Genomic DNA, 24,054 nt, shown 5'->3' on the forward strand with positions numbered 1-24,054 from the left:
TCACTTGAAGGTCGCTCTGCCCAGAGATCATAGAACTGCTGACCCAGCTGATTCTACAAAATGGAGACGGGACAGTAATGCTAACACCAACAACAATCTAACAGTTCTTCCTTTATTGCCTGCAGCAGCAGAGTTTGATTGTATACAGTCCATCATTCATCATTCAGTAGGCCTTCTACTCTCCCCAATTCATACCTAAGTCCACCAAATGGCGAGAAGCTCTGCACCAGTGCAGTTGTAAACCACCACTAACAAAAAGCTGTATATATAATTATTTGTCTACTTCACATTCTTTACAACATTTCACTTGCAGAGGCTGAATCCATATCAGTCCCATCCTCCTGCCTGACTCCTCCTCTTGTGTACTCTCAAACTCTCTCTCTGGGTGCTGTTTGCGGCTGATTTCCCCCGTTGGAGCTGCGCTCCAGAGACGGCCCCTGCCCCACACCTGAGCACCCGTCCTGCTGACAGGGTGCTCTGTGCTCACACAGCCATGACAGACGAGCACCGACAGGACCCAAGGGTGTTGCCGGGCGCTGGGAAATCACAATCATTACGACATAACTCCTCAGTATTAACATCAGTCAACAGAATGCAGCCCCATTAATGTGTGCTATTCACCAGTGACTTGTGTGCTGAAGAAGTGAGTTTGTGAATCCATCAAAGTCAACCAGAAGAGACTAAAAACTAGATCGACAGCGAGGATTTGATGAAATGTTTGAAAGAAACATCAATAAAGTGTTTTGCTGCAATGGAGGAGGCTTGGAATATAAAAAACAAAGATCGAACAAGTGGTGTGAAATGTGAATTATCTGAGAAGACATTGATTAAGATGAAAACCTTGCAGTGTGATTGGCTGACAAGGACAGACATAAGACGGGAAAAAGGAATACAGTCTTCCTTGTTACATTTGTGGTTCTGCTTCAAAAGCTTCTTCTGATTCATATTAGTATGTGTTAGTACAAATGCAGATGCAGATGAAATCTTATCAAATCCTAAAAGTGCACTCTCAAGCCAATGCCACACCAAATCCAGCTGCAACATGTCAAAATCACAAACCTCAACACGCCTTTTCATTCAAAATAATTACACCATCAGATGTATACCAAATCATTGGAACATTTAAATGAAGTACCAGTGCTGAGCTTGATAGTATGGAAAATATATGATATATAATATGCAGCACATATCCTGATGTTCCCCTGGCAGAACTATATCATTTATTGGTAGAAAAAACTTCAGTTGTAGTCATCTGGAGTCTAACTGAGTCCAGATGACTACAACTGAAGTTTTTTCTACTATGGAACACGCCTGGACGAATGAGGGATTACACCGATATATCATTTATTAAGAATTACAAACTCACTTCTTCCTACATGGAAGCTGGCTCGAGTAACACTGGTCTTTAAAAGAGGAGAAACAATTGATTTGAACAACCTTTTTCTATAATATGAATAGTTTAAGAACATTTATTCAGAGCAATTTATTTTAGAACATGGTAAGGCAAGGCAAGTTTATTTGTAGAGCACATTTTATATATAAGGCAATTCAAAGTGCTTCACAGCAGGAAAAATGCATTAAAATCACAAAGAAATTACAGAAACAGAAATACAAAAAAATTAACTAAATTAAAAAATTAAAAATGGTATACTAACATCAATGCAATCCGGATTAAGGTTTGAGTTTCATGCATTCTTACACGGCAGACTGCAGTTTCAATTAATATAAATTCATTACCTAAAATTTGCTCTGCCAGTTTAGTTCAATCAGACTTTTAAGCAGCAATGTTTTTGGACAAGAAAAAGAAGGACACTCAGTTTCAAACCATCCACAATCTGCACATCTGCATGGAGCCTGGCACAGCGGGTCTATTCATGAGGAGGCAGGAATTTTCTTGTATCTGTGCAAACTGAGACTTCCTTCTGCACAAAGTCTGGAGACATGGGGAAAAGATTGTTAGTTTCTTAAGTTTCACTTCTCATGCCTGACAGCTAGGGGGCGATACTGTTCTGTTTACCTGTTATACGTGTCTGGGTGGGACCGAGGGGGACGTTGTAGTGTTGGCTAACGTGAACGTGGTGTTCACGAAATAAATGAACCAAATCAAAGTGGAGTTATTATTTGGACTAACATTGGTAGCAGAGGATGGTTAGTAACTACAGAGTCCCGCCATCGTTTGAAGAGGGAAAACCCTATGAAAGCTGGAAGAATGAAGTCGGCATGTGGATTAGAGTTACTGATTTGGAGAAAAAAAAACAAGCTCTTGCCGTGGCGTTGGCGCTATCTGGAAGAGCACGGGAGACGGCGATGGAAATTCCGGTTGATGATTTAAACAAAGACACGGGAATTGCCACTCTTTTTGGTAAACTTGATAGTTTGTTCCTAAAAGAAGAAAAAGATCGGATCTATGAAGCGTACACGAACTTTGACCGGATGATGAAAAGCGGAAACGTGTCCATGGTGGACTATATTATTGATTTCGAACAGCGATATTCGCGTATGCGCAATTACAACATGGAGCTTCCCGATGCAGTTTTGGCTTTTAAACTGCTGGACACCGCGTGCTTGGATACGACGGACAGACAGCTGGCTCTAACTGCGTGCACGGATTTGACATTCGCCTCTATGAAGTCCGCTTTGAAGAGAATATTTAGCGGGAAAACGATTGCCACTACAGAGGGAATTAGTCAAGAATCTGTTTTTGCAACGGAGCAGCGACGTCAAAACAGGCCCTGGCAACAGGGTTCCAGAGCGAAAACTCCACTGCCCGGTACGAACCCGCTGGACAAGTTCGGACGGCGGTCAAAGTGTGCTGTATGCCAAAGTACGTTTCATTGGGCAAAACACTGTCCACACAAAGGTGAGAGTGTTCAAATAATTGAAGAAAAGACAAACGTGGAAGAGTGTAACATTACACTGTATACTAAAGAATCGCCAACAGATGCAGAAATATTCATGACTGAATGTTTTGGCTCCGCTATAATAGACACTGCTTGCACTAGGACAGTGTGTGGACAACAGTGGCTTGACGACTACATTAATGTGTCTGGAAAGAAAAACATAAAGTCTATGATAAAAACTGAAACACAAAGTCATAGGCCCTTCAAGTTTGGAGATGGAAAAGTGGTGCACTCTGTCAAAAAGGTTACGATACCAGCTAAGATTGGCACCACAAAGTGTAATATAGAAACCGAAGTTGTCCCTGTTAATATCCCCTTGCTTTTGAGCAAGACATCTCTAAAAAGGGCAGGAACAGTTCTGGACATGGAAAATGACAGTGCTGTGATGTTCAATCAACCCATCAAACTGGACTTTACAAGCTCGGGACATTACTGTGTGAACATAATCGACAGTGAAGATAAATGTTTTGTAAATGCTGATCAGATATTAACAACTACTGAGGAAGAAGTGCTGACAAGCACAGACAAAATGGACACAAGCGAGAAGACAAAAGTTTTAGAGAAACTTGTTGTTGTTGTTGTTGTTGTTTTATGGCGGTTGGCATCCAATTGTTGCATTACCGCCAGACTTTATTCCTCAGACTTCATAAGCAGTTTGGGCATGCTTCTGCTGATAAACTACAGAGGCTTTTAAGTAGTTCTGGAAACAAAGACACAGAATGCATTGGCTTACTACAAAAGGTTGTAAGTCAGTGTGAAGCATGTCAAAAGTACTGTAAGACCAAACCCAAACCTGCGGCTGGCCTACCACTGGCTTCAACGTATGAGACTGTAGCTGTAGATCTGCACGAGCTTGAGCCAGGGCTGTGGTACCTACATATCATTGACCAGTTCACTCGATTTAGTGCAGGAAGTGTCTTGACCACCAAGAAATCCTCTGAGATCGTTAAACATTTTATTCATGATTGGATCAGTGTGCACGGCCCACCACGAAAGTTGTTCAGTGACAATGGTGGGGAGTTTAATAATGAAGAAGTGAGAGACATGGCTGAAAACTTTAATATTGAAGTAAAAACCACACCAGCATACAGCCCCTGGAGTAAAGGGCTGTTAGAACGGCACAACCAAACTTCAACAGAGATCATACTCAAAGTGAAAACTACTACTAGATGTGACTGGAGCACTGCCATGGACTGGGCTCTTATGGCAAAGAACTGTATGCAAAGTGTCCATGGTTACAGCCCACATCAGCTTGTGTTTGGGCAGAATCCTAACCTACCTTCGGTGTTGATTGACAGACCACCTGCTCTAGAGGGCACCACTAAAAGTGAGTGGGTTGCCAAACACATTTCAGCTCTGCACACTGCAAGGAAGGCCTTTACAGAAGCAGAATGCTCCGAACGAATACGGAGAGCGCTAAAGAAACAGATACGTCACAACGATGAGAGGTATGAACAGGGAGACAAAGTGTTTTACAAACGTGTGGACTGTCCAGAGTGGAAAGGGCCTGCGGTGGTCATTGGGCAGGACGGTGCTGTTGTTTTTGTTAGACACGGTGGCACCTGTGTCAGAGTTCACCGACTTAGGCTGAGGAGAGCCAATCAGGAACATGAGGAACCTCAGACCATCTGTGATAAAGAAAACAATGAGGACGAACAACACTCATATGACATAAATGAGGATACCGAAGAGACAAATGCTGAAAACAATGATCCTCCACCCGCTCATGAATATGCTGGGGCAGAGAGACGGGGTGCTGGAAATATAAAGACTGGCCAAATTGTTACATTCAGAAACGCAGAGAGTGGTGTTTCACGTACTGCTAAAGTGTTAGGACGTGCTGGAAAAGCCACCGGAAAATATAATGACTGGTATAACTTTGAGCTGCTTGAGCCTGCTGAGGTGGCGGGAAACAATGAAGCAGTGGATCTGTTACAGCTGGAAGATCTTCAAGTCCAGGTTCAGGCTCCTGGTGGTGACACATGCGAGGATGTTTTTGTCACTAAGGATTTGTCATTTGATGAAGCCAAGTCCAATGAAATAAAAAGTTGGATACAAAACGACATGTTTGAGGAAGTTGAGGACAAAGGAGAAAAGTGCATTTCCACTCGGTGGGTGTGCACTCTAAAAGAGACTGAGAACGGATTAGTACCAAAAGCCAGGCTTGTTGCACGAGGATTTGAGGAGCTACACGTTTCTGAGCTACAAAAGGACTCTCCAACCTGTGCTTCAGAGTCCCTGAGGCTCTTAGTGGCAGTCAGTTGTCAGAAACAATGGCAACTTCGTTCAATGGACATAAAATCTGCCTTCTTACAAGGACTGGAACTATCTAGAGACATTTTCATCAGACCTCCTCCAGAGGCTAATAGCACTGGTGTACTTTGGAAACTGCGAAAATGTGTGTATGGTCAAGCTGATGCCTCACTCTATTGGTATAACCGAGTGAAAAGCATAATGATTGAAGCAGGAGCTGTCATATCTAAAGTTGACCCTGCAGTTTTCTACTGGTTAGATGAGAACAAAAATGTAACTGGTGTACTAGCTTGTCATGTTGATGATTTCATTTGGGGAGGTACACAAATGTTTTCTATGACTGTCATGCCTCATCTCAGATCAAAGTTCAATGTTGGTCGTGAAGCTCAGGATAGCTTTTCTTATGTGGGTGTGGAGTTGGTTACTTTGGGTAAAAAGGTACAAATTTACCAAGAGACATACATTCAACATTTACATCCCATACCTCTCACACCCTCACGGGCAGCAGAGACAGGCTCACCCCTCACTGAAGCAGAACAAGATCAGCTCAGATCTAAGATAGGGCAACTTCTGTGGGTTGCCAGACAGAGCAGACCTGATGCCATGTTTGATGCAAGTAACTTAGCATCAAATCTTAAACAGGCTACTGTACAGACTATTAATGAAGCAAACAGAGTTGTGTGCAAACTGAAGGCTAAGTCTGTTGAGTTGAATTTCCAGCATCTTGGTAAAGACAGTAACTTAAAATTAGTTACTTTCACTGATGCATCTTTTGGTAATCTGTCAGATGGAGGAACTCAAGGTGGGCACTTTATTGTTTTGATGGGTGACAATGGATGTTTTTCTCCTATCTCATGGCAGTCAAAGAGAATCAAGAGAATAGTTAGAAGTACACTTGCAGGTGAAACTCTATCAATGTCAGAGGGAATTGACAATGCAATTTGTCTTTCAACATTGTTCTCTGAACTTAATGCAGGTAGCACTGAACATCCTGTACCAATAATCTGTGTCACTGATAACTTTTCTCTTGTTGACGTGACCAAGTTTGTCACAGAAAAACGACTGCGTTTAGAAATCAGTTCAATCAAAGAACTAATTCAAACTGAAAAGGTCCTTCAAGTGTTGTGGTCTGAAACTAAAGAGCAGCTTGCAGACTGCCTTACTAAAAAGGGAGCTTCCTCGGCCATGCTTCTTAAGGCTCTCCATGAAGGACATTGGACTATTAAATAACTGTTCAACAACAACACTTACACTCATGTTATGTTGTGTTGCTATGTGTTTTTTTTTTTTTTTTATAAAGAGAGTGAGTTTGTTAGTTTCTTAAGTTTCACTTCTCTAAGTTTCACGTCTCATGCCTGACAGCTAGGGGGCGATACTGTTCTGTTTACCTGTTATACGTGTCTGGGTGGGACCGAGGGGGACGTTGTAGTGTTGGCTAACGTAAACGTGGTGTTCACGAAATAAATGAACCAAATCAAAGTGGAGGTATTATTTGGACTAACAAAGATGACTCTCGTGGAGAGGAGCAGAAGTGAAGATGGTTTGATTCAGGAAATTGGCAAGTTGGCATCTTTAAGCCTAAAATCATTTTATTCAGAGAGATGATCACATTTCAACAGAAGTTGCCAGAACACAGAGAAGAGTTGTTTATTCCGCTCATTATTCAGGACTTCACATGACACATATGAAGCCGTGTGCCCCCTCTCTCTCCGCACTGGGACCGCATCAGTCTGTGTCTGTGACCCTACAGATAAAAAAGCATTTATTCCTCTGCTGCTGATCCATCCATATCTCTCCCGCTGCTTTCGCTCTGTCAGGAAGGGCATCCATGTCACTTGCACACGCTCACTGCGCTCCGTGACGTGGGTTCACATACGCATATTCAAGCTGCAGGTGTGATCTATAAAGCACAAACTGCATGATGGACAGCGCATGGAAAGTTTTATAAATCAGGACTTGGCGTATACCAGGCGTATCCCCTTTCCCCTGGTATTAGCAATTTTGCTTTTGAACATGGTACATTTTAACTTGTACAGTGAAATAAGACTTGATGTGACCTACATCACAGACCTGCAGTGGTCAGTATTAGAAGCGTCCCATTCACAACCTCTGATTAATCAAAACAACCATGTGCTCATGAGGCGATACCTGGAAGCACAGACCTCCTTGCAGTAGATAAGTCACATTTTTTTAAGTCAAAGTGCCTCTCCGGGTCAAGTCCAAAACAGGTCCTTAGGTCTCCCAGTGCAAGTCTGAGTCATTGGTTTTGCAGCAGGGTTTTGCAACGTAGAATCAGCCTGTACCAGATTTCCCCTGAGAATTCTCACAGCTTTAAAATTATTTGGAACTGAAGCAGAGACTGAGGACTCGGAGGCTGACTCGTCCATCACCTGAGCTGAAGTCTCTGAGGTTGTTGGCAAACTCCTCGGTGGAAGGGCTAAAGTCTCTGGATGTTGTAGGACTGACTGACACGTCTCTGCAACATTGTGTAGCGGTCGGGGACAGTGCCTCTGGACTGGCAGACCGGGGTGGTGGTCCCTCTGTTCAAGAAGGGGGACCGGAGGGTGTGTTCCAACTACAGAGGGATCACACTCCTCAGCCTCCCATAAGGTCCATTCCAGGTCCTGGAGGAGAATCCGACCGATAGTCGAACCTTGGATTCAGGAGGAGCAGAGCGGTTTTCGTCCTGGTCGTGGAACACTGGACCAGCTCTCTATTCTCCATCGGGTGCTCGAGGGTTCATGGGAGTTTGCCCAACCAGTCCACATGTGCTTTGTGGATTGGGGGGGTGCTTCGGGAGTACGGGGTCCGGGGTCCTTTGCTCAGGGCTGTCCGGTCCCTGTATGACCGGAGCAGGAGCTGTGTTCACATTGTCGGCAGTAAGTCAGATCTGTTCCCTGTTTGGGGACCACAGGATCTCATCTCTGCTGTTTGCAGACAATGTTGTCCTGATGGCTCCATCAAACCCGGACCCGCAACATGCAGTGGGACGGATTTCAACCGAATGTGAAGTAGCTGAGATGAGAATCAGCACCTCCAAATCCAAGGCCTTTAATCTCAACCGGAAAAAGGTGGCTTTCCCTCTTCGGGTGGGTGGGGAGTCCTTGCCCCCAAGTGGAGGAGTTCAAGTATCTCGGGGTCTTGTTCACGAGTGAGGGCAAAGGCAAAGCTCTCGATTTATCGGTCAATTTACGTTCACCTATGGTCATGAGCTTTGAATAATGACCGAAAGGACAAGATTGCGAATACAAGCGGCCGAAATGAGTTTCCTCCGTAGGGTGGCTGGGCGCTCCCTTAGAGATAGGGTGAGGAGCTCAGTCACACGGGAGGAGCTCGGAGTAGAGCCGCTGCTCCTCCACGGCGAGAGGAGCCAACTGAGGTGGAAATACCGGAAGACACAGGACACACTGGAGGGACTATGTCTCTCGGCTGAACCGGGAACGCCTCGAAAACCCCCCGGAGGAGTTTGAAGAAGTGTCTGGGGAGCGGGAAGTCTCTGAGTCCCTGCTTGGACTGCTACCCCTGCGACCCGGCCCTGGAAAAGCTGAAGAAGATGGATGGATGGATAAAAGCCATTGTTTAAAATCTCTATAACAGAGGTAGGCAGATATATGGACTTGAGAATTGTAAGTCTGAGTCGTCTTGGTTGAACCCCAATTCGAGTCATGAGTCTCAGAAGTGAATTCCGAAAGGAGTCGTGAGTTGGGATCTTCATCTCTGCGTGTACGAGGCTGGATTACAGGACCCTGACTGTCAAGAGGTATTGGGCCAAATCCTCAGGACCAACACTATTCTGTGTTTCAAATGTGTTCCTTTCATTCTTTTGTACAACACAAGAACTGAGTTGAAAGTGATTGATGTGTCACCCAAACTCCGGTGCACACTTCTCAAGGATATAGAACATAAGATGGATTACAGAGGTATGAGCAGCTCAGAATAGTCCATTAATTTGATGAAGCTGACTTTGAGTGCATCTGCGACTACTCTGACAGCCCTGGGGAACTGACAGATCCTTCAATTAACAAAAGCCTGCGCCGGTGGATTCATGGTTCCGTCTGCCAGTGTTGTCACAAATCCATATGCATGCATTAAATACATATGTGTGCATGATAACAGCACTGCTGAATGTGACCCTTCCAGATGCTTCCGCACATCCGCACACGGGCCTGTTCCATGGCGGCTGCTTGTGCGCGGGAGTGACCAGCCAAAGTGCAACCTGTGCCTACACTTACTATGTTCAGTTTGATGTTGTGATTGATGTATTTTTCTGTTTTGAAATATTTCCCCAGATGGACATTTGATTGCATTTGTCTTATAAATGCCAACACCAACATGCACAGTAAAAAATACTGTAAATATGTTGTTAAATGGTTCCCACACATTCAACTGGATGCAATGGAAAATGTGAGGCAGTTACAAGTCAAGCTGGCACTTAAATGCACCCTCATTCAACTTTCCTTTCCCTTCTAAATATTAAATGAATGCGATTCTATTTTCTTGAAAGACTTGTCCATTGAAAAAGAGATGGATCATCTCAAAGGGCTATCCTTAAATAAATAAACTTGCGCAGAAAGTACTTCTTATTTTAAGTTCTGTAATCTTTAGGTATCTTTACTTTATTAAAGCAATTTTATACAGTACATACGTTTTAATTTTACTTTACTACATTTGAGAGCAGGTATCTGTACTTATCTGTACTACATTTTAAAATTGAAAAGTAGAAAGTACTTTTATTCGTTTGAGGTGTTATTTTTTTTAGCAGGTTCCTGGTGACATTCTGCCTGAAGTATTTGAGTTCTGGCTTTGAGCTATCAAATAGATACGGTTCATAAAATCACTGGAAAATTCTAGAAAAATTAAGAAATGAATTCAAATTGTTACTGTAGAGAAAAGATCACAATAATGGCACAATTATCATCAAAATCACTATAGTTAATGCTTTTACTTGAGTCAATTTTTCTACATTTCAACATTTTTGCTCCTATCTGTAAAATACACATTGATGGAAAAGTACACTGTGGCATTAAAGATCCATAAGTCAGGCATTTGTAGAATGCAGAATACAGGTTTTGAGACATCGAGGCATAAAATATAATATTCAGTTTGAAACAACACCATCACAATACCTCCTCTGGTCTTGACTCTGCTGTGTACATGCACCTGACACCTGAGACACATTTCTTAAGTTGAGGAAAAAATGACAAACTAAATCATAAATATTAAAAGCCAGTCAAAATAAAGCATCTGAGGTATAGGCAAGAAGAGGCAAGTGTTAGCAGTCACCTCCAGAACAAGACTCTGGAGATGACGCTAACACTTTATTTTTGTTTCTGTGGACCAAAGACAATTATTTCAGTCTTGTCTGAGTTCAGCTGGAGAAAGTTGTTTTGCCTCCACACACTGATCTGTTGAATTCAGTGACAGAGTGAATCTACTGGTCCATAGTCACCTGCCGACAGTGAAACATAGATCTGAGTGTCGTCTGCATCATTGTGAATGGACACAGTTTTGCTGCGTATCAACTGATCTAACGGCAGCATGTAGAGGTTGAACAGAAGGGGACCCAGGACTGACCCTTGGGGCATCTCACAGGTCAGGGTCATGTGGTCTGAGACACAGCTACCAATTTCAACAAAGTACTTCCTGTCTTCCAGATAGGACCTTAACCAGTTTAGGGCGGGGCCAGTGATGCCCACCCAGTCCTCTAGTCTCTGTAAGAGGATCCCATGATCGACAGTGTCAAAAGCAGCATCAGATCGAACAGAAATAAGACTGAGGCTTTGCCCGTGTCAGTGTTCAGGCGGATGTCATTTGTCACCTTGACAAGAGCAGTCTCAGTGCTGTGATGAGGTCTAAAACCTGACTGAAAAACATCAAATGAGTTGTTTATTAATGTGACTGTTGTAAACAACCTTTTCAAAGACTTTGCCCCAAAATGGCAGATTAGAGATGGACCAGTCATGACTCAGTACTGCGGCATCAAGACTGCTCTTCTTTAGGAGAGGCTTTATGACCCCTCCCCCTGACCCCTCCCCCTGCTCCTCTTTAGGAGAGGCTTTATGACCCCTCCCCCTGACCCCTGCTCTTCTTTAGGAGAGGCTTTATGACCACTCCCCCCTCCCCCTCCCCCTGACCCCTGCTCTTTATGACCGCAGTTTTCAAAGACATTGGGAATGTTCCAGATTGAAGCGACATGTTGACTATGTGAGTGAATTGTGCTAACAAACTGTTCAGCACAGACTTTAGAAATCTGGAGGCTCACACATGGAGGGAGCATGTAGATGAACTCAGACTGGTGATGATCTCATGACAAGATAAGATAAGATAAGATATTCCTTTATTGTCCCACATGGGGAAATTTCATTGGTGCAACGCAGGTAGATACAGAGGTAGATACAGAAGAACAGATCACTTATAGGAAGTCTGAAAAACACTTTCAGTAGAAGATCTCCTATAAATAAATAAAAACTCCCATAGACAAATAAATAAATACATAAATACCATTGCATGTGATCCCGACAGTAATTGCACATGAATATGTGTCACGACAGCACATAGATTGCACATGAATTTCACAGTAATTGCACATGAATTGCACATGAATTCCAACAGCAATTACACATACGACAGAATTGCACATCAGTATTAGGTTAGGTCAGTATTGCGAGTGTTCAGTACTAACAGTTTTTGTTATAAAGTCTGACAGCAGCAGGAAGGAAAGACCTACGGAACCTTTCCTTCACACATCGAGGGTGGATCAGTCTCTCACTGAAGCTGCTCTCCAGAGTGGAGAGAGTGTCCTGCAGGGGGTGACACTCATGGTCCAGCATAGATGTGAATCTAGCCAGGACCCTCCTGTCCCCCACCTCCTGCACCGAGTCCAGAGCACAGCCCAGGACGGAGCTGGACTTCTTGATGACTCTGTCCAGCCTCTTCCTCTCTCTCTCTGTGATGCTGCTGCTCCAGCAGGCCACACCATACAGGAGGGCCGATGCCACCACAGAGTCGTAGAAGGTCTTCAGGAGTGGCCCTGTCACTCCCAAAGACCTGAGTCTCCTCAGGAGGTAGAGCCGACTCTGCTCTTCCTGTACAGTGCGTCTGTGTTATGAGTCCAGTCCAGTTTGTGGTTCAGATGAACACCCAGGTACTTGTATGAGTCCACTCTCTCAATGTCCCGTCCCTGGATGTTCACTGGTGAGGGGGCAGTGGAGTGGCGTCTGCGGAAATCCACCACCATCTCCTTGGTCTTCCCCGCGTTGATGAGGAGGTGGTTCCGCTGACACCAGTCCACAAAGTCCTGCTCCAGTCCTCTGTACTCCTCGTCATCGTCGTCCGTGATGAGTCCGATGAAGGCAGAGTCGTCAGAGAACTTCTGCAGGACACAGCTGTCCGTGTCATGTCTGAAGTCTGCGCGAGGACAGTGCCCTGGGGCGCCCCCACACTGCAGGTCCAAGTGTCAGACACACAGTTCCGGGCTCTCACAAACTGGGGTCGGTCTGTGAGGTAGTCCAGGATCCACTCTGCCAGGTCATACTCCACACCAGCCGTCTCCAGCTTGTCCCTCAGGAGCAGCGGCTGGATGGTGTTGAAGGCGCTGGAAAGATTGAAGAACAGAATCCTCACAGAGCTGCCAGGCTTTTCCAGGTGAGAGAGAGAGCGGTGCAGCAGGGAGATGACGGCGTCCTCCACTCCGATGCCAGACCGATATGCAAACTGCAGCGGGTCCATGGCTGAGCTCACGGTGGAGCGGAGGTGGTCCAGGACTAGCCGCTCCAGTGTCTTCATCAGGTGGGACGTGAGAGCCACTGGCCTGAAGCTGTTGAGGTCTTTGGGGCGCGGTGTCTTAGGCACAGGTACCAGACAGGAGGTCTTCCAGACCTGTGGTACCACCCTCAGCTTCAGGCTCATGTTGAAGACATGCTCCACAACTCCACACAGTTCATCTGCGCAGGACTTAAGGAGCCTGGGGCTGATGCCATCAGGTCCTGCTGCCTTCCTCACTTTAATCCTCTTCAGCTCACTCCTCACCTGTGCTGCTGTGACAGTCAGTGGTTGGCAGGGGGACCGTGTGCTGGGGGGATGGGTGAGTCCAGGCGAAGTGGGGAGCTGATGGTCCGGGGCAGATAAGCGAAGAGGAACAGATGCAGGGCATTGTCCAGCTGTGGAAGAGGGAGCATGCAGCTGTGCAGGGGGAGGGGCAGGTGACCGATCAAACCTCAAGAAGTGAGCATTTAAATCATTCACCCACTGTAGATCCCCCTCTGTCTGGGCAGGGGGGATTTTGAAGCCCGAGATGATTTATGTGTCTCTGAACAACTGACCAACCGATGGTTTGGGACAACAAAACAAAGAATGGTCAAAAAAGACGCAGAAATGACAGAGCAGCATCGACCACATTGACATTTGAAATATTAACCCCCTTTGTTATTAGGTGGGGAAAACAATGAAGAGTATGAAGAGACTGTTTCAGCTCCATTTTAAAGGATACATACTCAAATGATGAAAACACCCCAAAGACAACCTGTGGGGAACTATTTAATCTCTAAAACTGCACTGACACCTCAACCCTTTTTGTTTTAGGGCTTTGTTGGTGTGGCAGGAGAGTTGGAACTCCTGTGTGACACAATTCTGTGCTGGCAGAGTTCAGCTTTGTTGACATCAGGCGTGAGCGGAACCATATTTATGCCTGATTTGATCAGACTTTCAAGATGGTTGGGAAGGCACCTGGGTGAAAGTAGAGATGCAAAGAAGTGGGACCTGCTCTGAGGGCAGGGCCTATGACAGGGGAATAGGCCCAATAGGCACAATATTTACCATGTCGACTTATCAATCAATAAATTAAAGCTGAACAATATTTTTTGGGACTCAATATTTATCTTGTGTACATTATTTTGTTTGCATTTCTGTGGTACCATAATATTTGAGCTGTAGAGGGAGGTAACTTCTGACACCTGACTTTAGAAAAGTAGTAAAGTGTTTCATCCTGCTATTTATTTATGAATACATTTTGAAAAGAGTTTACAAGGATATCTGGAACGTGGGTTTGATGAGTTAGTAGCATAAAGTTTTATTATTATTGCTTATTGTGATATTTTGACAGGCTACCAAGGCACTGTATGGTTGTGAAAAATATTAAAAGTTTTTTTTCTATATTGACAGCAGAATGCTTTCACTTTAACTGCCTTGATTTACTTTGAATGTCATTTTTTCCCTCCACATGCTATTTTTGCAGATCCCTAGAAGCTATTTGTGTTTATTCCCAGAGACATTTCTGTGGATGAGCAGCACTGGTGCTTTGGAAGAGGGGCGAAAGAGACCAGGCCAGCCCCGCCCACATTCTGTTCGAATGCGTAAGGGTCTGGAATCGGAGTCAGAGCCAATGAAGTCGTCGGTCCATTTACCGATCCAATCCCAGTCGGAGGTTTTAACACGTCACACTGAGATACTGAAGTAGCTCTTCACCCTCGTTCCAAAACTTTCAAGATGGCGGACGCGGCTCGTGACCCGGCTCGTGACCCGGCTCATGACCCGGCTCGTGACCCGGCTCGTGACCCAGTGTTTACTTCTGCTCTCGCTTCGGTTTGAACAATCAGGAAAGTCCGCTCTACTCGCCGTGATGAACGTGCGTTAGATGCGGTTATACGAAGGGCGTCATCCCGATTCAGGAGACATTTTCTGCGTTCAGGACGGAGAACGTGGAACACGCCTTGTTGACACGGGCTACGTAATATCCGGTTAAGCGTGTCACGTTTTTTGCGTCACTTCTGGGTTTATGTGATTGGTTCTGTCTCTGCTCTAAACTCCGCCCTAGAAATTGAAACGCAGCGGTCGAGCCCCAGACCCACACACAGGTTTGATAAGTAGTTGGTCAAAACGTGTTGGGAACGGCTGGTCAGGCAAGGTTCAGCCCTGGTTTAGCCCTGTTTCAGCCCGTACACAAAGACCGCATTCAAAATTTGTGCTAAACTAGAACTAAACTAGAACAATATATGAAAAAATAACAAAATAAGGCCAGGGCTAATCCAGGGACAAGAATGTGTGTGAACGCACCTTAGTTCAATCCTGGAGCTTCTGTCATTTCTTTCTGTGGTTTTCTTTCTTTTTAAAAAAAATATGTTTCAAGTTTTTTTGTGCTTATTATAACGCAAAGACCTAATGAACCTTATCGGTCTAGGAGGAGCATACAGTTTAAATCAATCCTCAGTAATAGCAAATATTTTTTGTCATTTTAGAAGCATGACTGAATTTTGGTAAAGGAAAGACATTGGCTCATAAGTCATTTTTGCACATTTTACTCGGTGAACACACCATCTCTATAGTAATAACAGTTCAGAGGTGGCATTCACGAGCGCTGGACAGGTGCGAACGCTCCAGTCACAAAATGACAGGAGCGTTGCTTTGTTGCCATTACTAATGTACAGAAGAGAAGGAGTATGAGAAGCCAAGAAAACACTGCTAATTATTAAACTTATGTCGTAATGACGTGTGCTATCTGGCGAGGTGGTGAACTGTTAACGCATGTAAATTGTTAGTAAATGAGATCATTTAAAACGGGGGGCAACCTTGTCATGTGCTAATGTGCATCTGGAGTTGCAATTAGGAAAGTGTGAAAACTCCTCACTAACAGAGAACTATTAACTGCGTGAGATATTTGAACACTATTGACCTTTTAAAGTGAAACCACTGTGTAGGAATGTGGTTAAAAATATGCATTGAGGTATTAAAACTGAATCTTTATTCATTCAAGACCATTAATAATTGATTTTCAGATTAAATGTTAATTTGCATGGAGAAATTGAACGCGTTATATTTTCATTTAAATAGATTAGTTCTTACATTTGAGGCATGTGTTTTACTGTAGGCCTTTACACCGCTGTGGTGTGGAACATGACAGAGGAACTTCTGCCTGGGATCGTCAGAGGCAGTTCTCTGACTGGCTCAAATTGTCTGTCTACTGGTGCTGGGTTGTACCAGTGATTTTTGTTCCAATATCAAGCAAATACTAGGTAGTAACACAGTAATGATCCAACACAGCTTTACGAATGCATTGAAACTCCTTAAAGTAAAGCTTCCCTTATCTTAGCTCTAACCCAGTTTGAACTTGTATGTAAATAGTTTGAATATTTGCAAATAAAGTAAAATATATTGTAGGTGAAATGGACAAATTCATAATGAATTAATAAAAACTATTAGAAATTTCAATATTGATATTTCTGAATGAAAATCAATGCTTTTGATACCATCTTGATCGTCACTATTAATATATCCATTCTAATACCATATTATCCTTGTGATGCTGATGACACGTGATCTATAATGAAACATAAGTGCTAAGAAACTAAAATATAAACAATAGATTTTTATTTTTAATTATTATGTTTAAAACATATATAATAAAACATACATCTGGCAGATGGAACCATACATCAACACACCAGTCAGTATTGATATTCATTTTGGTATTGATCTGCCCAGCACTATTGTCTATCACTGGCAGTTGCTTTCTTTTAGTTCCTATTTGAGCAAAAGGGCATTTGAAATGTATTGACATGATCACTCAGTCTCCCTTCCCCCACAAAAATCTGCTTTTATACTGTAAGTAGTAAAAGTTGTTTTCCTGAACTAGATGACATATGGGTCAGGCACGCGGGCTATAATCGAGGTACTAATGGTTTTTAACATTGCACTAGTTCTTCCTCTTGATCCAGGCCCCACACTGCAGCACAACTGACTTTCCCATTCTGGCTCTGAAACTGGAGCGTGACAGCCGCATTTAAATATGAAACAGACTCGGATTTTGTGTTCTTTTGCGACACCTTTTTCTGCACGCTAACAAAGCCCAGTTCCACCAGAACAGAGCAGCCATTTAGCACGCGCTTTGTTCCTCGCACGCTCTCTCTGTCTCCCATTGTCTGTTTGGGGGAGAAGTATTTTTAAACAGTAATTACCTGGCAGTGGTCCGATGTGCAGGGATTAATGGGTGAGGAGGGGGAAAGCACAGGTATAGGAAGTGATTTGGAGACTTCTGGAGGTACAAACCTGGCACTCTCTCCGCTGCCAGTGCCTGTTCTTGGTCCAAAGATATGTCCTGCGCCAAGTCCGTCACAAATGAAGTCGACAGGTTTAGCACTCGCAGAGTCGCTCCTGAATTCATCTGTTTTCATGCCCTGCGCTAACAACATTGTTCTACACGGTTCAGGATGTTTTTTTTTACAGCTGACATGCGTTTCTGTGTGAGTTTTTTTTTGCATGTAATCAGCTCGCATTTTGTGCTGATCATAAAGGGCAAATGTTCAATATAGTTGCTGTATAGAGAAAAGTATATGAGATTACAATGGTGATAAGGCTATGCTAATGACACACACAGGGCTTCACATTGACACTAACCAAATGCTGGCAGATTTTTATTGTGAGAGCACCTTTTTGCTACTAACACACAAAGTAGTGTTTCAACTGGCTCTGCTCTTCTGGTTCATCTTGAGCTGATCCTGAAGGAGGGGCCCGAGCCCCTGCCCCCTTTGTCCCTCAAGTGCCCTTTTTATCATTTTTTTTGATTGACCTTATTCACTTTTCCCTCTTTTCCCACCTGATTACCACTTCCATTATCGTCGCACTTCCGGTCCAACAGGAACTCTGTTGGTTTAAATGGAGAACGCTAAAACATGCTATAAAGTTGACTGATTTGTGTAAAATGTCCAATTTTCATGTGACCAACAAGTCAACAAAGCACAGATTTGTCGTATGTCGTGCTCAGACGAGCTTCACAGATTGAGAATGACCCTCGGATGAAGGTCGAAACGTTTTATTTTTTCCAGATGACCACAACTGAATCTTTTTCTGCAATGCTTCTGGAATAAGGTGAATAATATACTGAAAAAGATCACCAAAATACAGGATAATACATCTTTTTGTTTGTTTTGAGGCATAAGTATTAAACAAAACAATCTGGTTTGATCCATTCCCCCTGATGCTCTCTGACACGTCACGCTAACACCAGTGACCCAAACTGTCAAGATCTGATCAAAACAGAGGTCTGTTCATAAGAAACTAGTCTATAATTATAAGTTAGTATCAGTGGAAATACAGTGCTTTATCACATAATATGCTCAAGTCAGCGATGGTGAGAAATGATGCTATTTGCCATCTTGTTTTGAGTCTACGTTTTCTCTTATAAAATCCTCCTGAGCTAAAGTCCACCTGAGCCCAAGAAAGCCAGACCGCTTTGGGAACTAGAACCTCTCACGGTCCACTTTGGGTGGAAAAAGATTCAGTTGTAGTCATCTGGACACTGTTTTTGAAAACCAAGACATTTCGAATTTCATCCGAAAGTCATTCTCAATCTGCGGATCTAGAACTCGGATATTTATCCTACTCTGTATTTTCTTTTAAATCTCTGCCCAGGCATACAATGCATTTTATCATCTCACAATAACTTAAACCAGAGGTGTTAATTGTATTTCCAATTAAACAATGAACCATTACAACAACCACTAATTGAGGCTAGTTCAAGCTAATTAGCAGCTAATTTTTGTAAAAGGTGATAACAGTGGCCAGTCGTCAGAAGCTCTGGACACCTGCGTGTTGTTCTCCAAACACTTGTACAACTCTAATGCTGATTAAAAAGATATATACCTCTGGCCCAATGGCATAGTGTGCAAAGTATTCACCCACCAACACAGGGTTTGCCTGTTCAAACCTCACGACAGATGTATAGTGTTAAGATGCTCATTGATGACTTGCAATTTGTTTTATTTTACAAATGTCTGTAACGCTCAAGACTGATTAGCCAGAGTGTGACGAGAAATCAACCGCAATTGTAAATACTAGGGCAGATTTTCTTTCATCTACAGTTTTTTTTTTTCATGTTACTAATACCAATAATCCCAGAAGAATCCAGATTTTGGAACCACTTTACAATAACCACACATTGTCAGCCTTAATAAAGCAATGAAACTGCTTTAAAAAAGCTTTAGGCGTTAGTGTATGTCTTTATCAAGCTTTATTAAGTCTAATAAAAGTGTGCTTACTATAAAGTGTTCCCGACTTGTTTTCCACACCGTGTTAGTAAATTACCTCAAGGGAAAATACTAACGCAAAATTGTCCAAAAGTGTTTAATATTTCCCAATGGACATTTAAATGTTCACCCAAACCCATCACATCTTCACATCCTTCATCATCCAGAGTGAATTGACATCCACTAAAATCAGAAAACTCTGCACACTACGCTCTCTGCTCCGCTCCGTATTCCCTCTGTGCTCAGAGTGTACGTGAGGATTGTGTGTGCGTGGTGGAGCGGCGCATCGTGAGGTGTTCTGCAGATGGTTGGACTCAGATTGTAATTAAAGAGATCAGTTGTTTGGGATCCAGTTCGGGGAAGGCTGCTCTCACTGGAGGAATGTCCCAGGGAGCTGCTCCTCCTGCACCACTGTCTACAACTGCACAAGTAACTAATGTGTGTTCTGTGGAGGAGTGAGGATAGGGCCAAACTCTTTGTAGTAGTGTTGTCACGATTCTGAAATCTTAACTTGATACTTGATGCTTAAAAGATAATAAAGGAAAATCTCCTCCTGCATGATCTGATTTCTTCCTTTTTAAGATAAAACCTTGGACTTTTGACAATAAAACAAATTGATATAGATATTTAAATACTATTCTTGGTACTTTTTAGGGAGAGACATGAACTTTGACAGATGTTATTCCCGCTGTACAGTTTGCATGTAAGTTATGTTAAGCATGACTGAAGTATCAAGATGCTCCATAATATTGAGGCTAAAGACAAGAAATAAAGATCAACAAAGAGATCACACCCTGACATACAAGTATAATACATATAAGGATGTAAAAGAGCAAGAGCAAAGGAAGGCAGTCAACTAGTTTCAAAAATCAAGAACTTTTGAGTTCCATTCGAAAGTCATTTTCAATCTGAGGAGCTGGTCTGAGACAGTAGATTTTATACTGCTCTGAGTTAACTAAGCCCCGCCCTCTGGAGGGATTTCACTAGAATCTAAGCCTTTGTTCTATCCTGTTTCAGAACAATACAGTTCTATTGTGATCTGACTGCCTTTTCTTCACCACTGTTAAGTCCTGATTAGCATTTGATTGTCTTGGTTTCTCATGTGAGCAAAGTAAAAGAGCACTGCTGTAAACTTCTGGCAACTTATACCTGTATTAAATTACAATTTCTGTTCAAAGAGACATTTTAAGAATCAAAACATCTACAATGGAACAGTCCTGGACTAAGTATGAACAAAACCCAAATTTCACCTGATACATTCTGATCATTTCAGTTCTCAAATTAAATTCAAAAGGAAACTATAACCACCTTCAATGCTAGCAGCTCCCCCCCCCCCATGCTTTGTTACTACTCCTTAATCCGTACCCCAGCAGGCACAATGCTTGCCCCATCACTGAGCAACAATAGAGCTTTTCCTATTGTTAGAAAACAGGACAGAAGAACGTTAACACATAAAGCAGAACCTAGCACATCTAATACTCCAAAATCTAGGTTTGTTGATGATCATAAGTGCACTTGGAAGTTTGCGCTCTGTTTATGCCTGTATGTTTTGATTAATGCAAAGATAATTAGATGAACTCTGAAGTAATCATTTACCTTAAAAGCTTCATTTGTTGACACGTGAAAGATCCTTAATTTGAAGAGATGCAAATGTTGCAAAGCTTTCTTAATTATTAAAGAATTCATTTCATATAAGTACTGCTGTGAGTGGTGCACTTAAACTGAAGGCCACACAGACAGAGTGGTGTGCAGCGCTAATGAATCAGATGATCTGAGCGAGGTGCAAAGCGTTTTGTTGGACAAATGAGGAGATGGCTGATGCGTCGACAACACGCTCAAGGTTTATCCACACTTTGACAAATGAGTTGAGTTTTTTATTAAAATTGATTATTTGAGACTTCCGGTTACTGCGCTTTGAGCTGACCCACACGGCTGCTGAGAAAACTTGGCTTAAAAATCATCGTTTGACCACAAAGAGGAAGAACAAGGGATGCGTAAACACGGATGACACAAGTCTGGTAACACTACGCCCACAGTCCCTCCCCGCCGGAGACATGGGGTCCCGCTGGCCAAGGGAAAGATTCTCATGACTTCTTTGCATCGGAAGGGGAGAGAATATAACGTTATTGTTCATGATGTTCGAAATTAGACGCGAAATGCAGCGTGTCTCTTACAGCCGAAATGATAGCTGCCATAGCCCCGGCCGTATCCGCTGCAGTAGCCGCTGAGCTGAAACCAGGATTGGGGCCCTTTACGATCATCCAACATCCACAATTGAAATCAATGGTCATCTGACGGATCCACTGACTCTGGAAATGGGGGTCAGGCATGGAAAAATATTGAGATTGGTGTTCCTGTGCAGACCTTGCTGGCAGAAGACAGGCGGTTGAGTCATTTGGAGGAGGTGGAGTATCCCTGGGTGAAGTCTGTTCTTGCAACATGGAAGGAGCTAATCAAAACATACAAACTAAACAAAAATGTTAAAATCTTAAATTGGTTGGCTTATGATCAAAATTTTACACCTAATAGCACAGACTCAAGATTTTAAGTCTGGAAAACAAAAGGTATAAAGGTCTTTTACCAGATTGTAAAGGAGAATCATCTGAAGAGCTTTGATGAGTTGAAAGAATCCTTTAGAGTTATTATAATCAAGAAATCAAGAGGAATGATGAACATGTCCAAGTGCCCATTACTCACAGGGAAATGCAGACTGTTGGAGAGGATGTGGCAGCAGGAGGCAAACCACTATCATGCGTTTTGGATCGTCCTGTTAGGATGCACTGCAGACAGTTTTTGACATTGCCACTATCCTGTCATGGACACAATGAATGGATACCTTTGGAATGTGCTTTTGGCAGCGGGGAAAAAAAGCCATAACAAAGAAATGGATGATGCCACAACCCCCACCGACCAAGGACTGCACTGACAGAAGAACAGGAAAGAGACAAATGGAAAGAAAAACATTCAAACTACATTTGGAAAACAACAAATTTGACTGACTCAGAACTCATTGGCACTGTTTTTATACTTTACTATTTTAAATGTTGAGGTGATATTTGTTTAATTTTTGATGGATGTTTCGCTCTCTGGTTAGGTTAAAGGCGCAATGGACGATTTTTCGGCGATTTGAGAACTCAGGCGGAAGTGCGCATGCCACTCCCCCGTGCACATGCCACTCCCCCGTGCACATGCCACTCCCCCGTGCACATGCCACTCCCCCGTGCGCATGCCACTCCCCCGTGCGCATGCCACTCCCCCGTGCACATGCCACTCCCCCGTGCACATGCCACTCCCCCGTGCACATGCCACTCCCCCGTGCACATGCCACTCCCCCGTGGACATGCCACTCCCCCGTGCGCATGCCACTCCCCCGTGGACATGCCACTCCCCCGTACGCATGCCACTCCCCCGTGGGCATGCCACTCCCCAGTGCGCATGCCACTCCCCCATGCGCATGCCACTCCCCCGTGGGCATGCCACTCCCCCGTGCGCATGCCACTCCCCCGTGCACATGCCACTCCCCCGTGTGGACTGATACAACACACACGTGCCTTTGTTTATTAGCGCAACGGATCACATCACATCTCTCGTCTCCCGTAGATTTCTGTCCACTTCTGAGTCAGCTCGAACTGTCTTTCTCCGTCTTCATTTTGTCCCGTACACTGAGGGAACTATATTATGATAGATCAATGCAATTAGACGCGCGGAAACGTGGGACGAGCCGCACGCGGCTGCAGGTGAACGATAGGTGCGTTTTATGATTGACACGTGGCAGGACTAATCGGCCGTCCACGCCACGAGGAAATAAGACTCAGATTTTGGCCAAAAAAATCATCCATTCAACCTTTAAGTTAGTTTTTATGTTTTATTTTGAAAAATGTTTGATTATTATTATTATCATTATTATTTTTATAAAATATATAAATAAAATGACTTAAATCACAATGAACTAAATCAAATTGTTGTAACTCACGTAGAAATGTTTTTTGTAATGTGGTCAGAAGGTCAAAATGTTTAATACAAAAAGAGCAAAAATTTACTACTTTGGGACTTAATTTGAAAATAGACAAATTAGACAGACTATGGACTAATTGGGATGTTTTCTTTCATAATTTCCCTTCTTTATTTGTTGCTCTGTTTTTGGAAGATATCTGCTTGTTTTGGTTGAAGTCTTTTCTCTCTGGTCCTGTTCTTTTTCTTTGTGTTTGTTTTTATAGTTATAAATCAAAAAAATGAAAAGAAAAGTTGATTCTCGAAAAGATGCTTTTTTTTAATGTGGGTGGCGCTTTTCATCTTTAACAAAAGATTAACAATTACCACTGATCTTGGGTTATAGGACACAGCCAAGTGTCCTTCTCCAGAATCCCAGGCTCACTGAGCAGCAGAGGCCAGACTGGCCCTGAGTCATGATTGGTGCAGGTGCTGGACTTCAGCTGGAGACCGTTCAGATCAGAGCGAGGACAAAGCACAGGTTTAAACTCACTGGATTTCAGCTTTGAATCTGGCACTGCAATGCCTGAGACACAGAAGAGGCTCATTTCTGATTTGAGAATTGTCAGAACCAAAACATCAAATGACAACTACGTGTGCACTTCACTCCATCATCAGTAATCGTCAGTAAAAGCTGTATTAAATTGGATTTTTTATCTCAGATCTGGGAGACATACCTTCAAAAAGTGACAAGTGAATGTAACTGCTATCCAACGCCACAAACCATTTAGCTTATAAAGACAATACATTACTAACCTGGCTCACAACAGACTGATGGGTGGCGCTTTACACATGAATCAATCAGGAAAATCTCTCGCCGAATGCGATCGGGAAAAGGTGGGTACAGTACAGTGAGTGAAATAATTCAAGCTGATTGGGCGAAGCATTATTTAGTG

The 24,054-nt window shown here is 43.3% G+C and overlaps 1 long non-coding RNA gene across 1 annotated transcript in view; it reads left to right on the top strand.

Moving 5' to 3' along the window:
• Positions 1-8,354: 8,354 nt before the first annotated feature.
• LOC140374232 (uncharacterized) overlaps positions 8,355-24,054 on the top strand; it is a 204,502-nt gene continuing 188,802 nt past the window's right edge. The window contains exon 1 of the long non-coding RNA XR_011929079.1: positions 8,355-8,532. This is a non-coding gene — a long non-coding RNA (uncharacterized lncRNA). The remainder of the gene's footprint in view (positions 8,533-24,054) is intronic.

Source organism: Eucyclogobius newberryi, unplaced genomic scaffold (genome assembly GCF_026437365.1).
Source record: "Eucyclogobius newberryi isolate DKJ021-1_F unplaced genomic scaffold, fEucNew1.0.hap1 SCAF_3, whole genome shotgun sequence".
Taxonomy (NCBI): domain Eukaryota; kingdom Metazoa; phylum Chordata; class Actinopteri; order Gobiiformes; family Gobiidae; genus Eucyclogobius; species Eucyclogobius newberryi.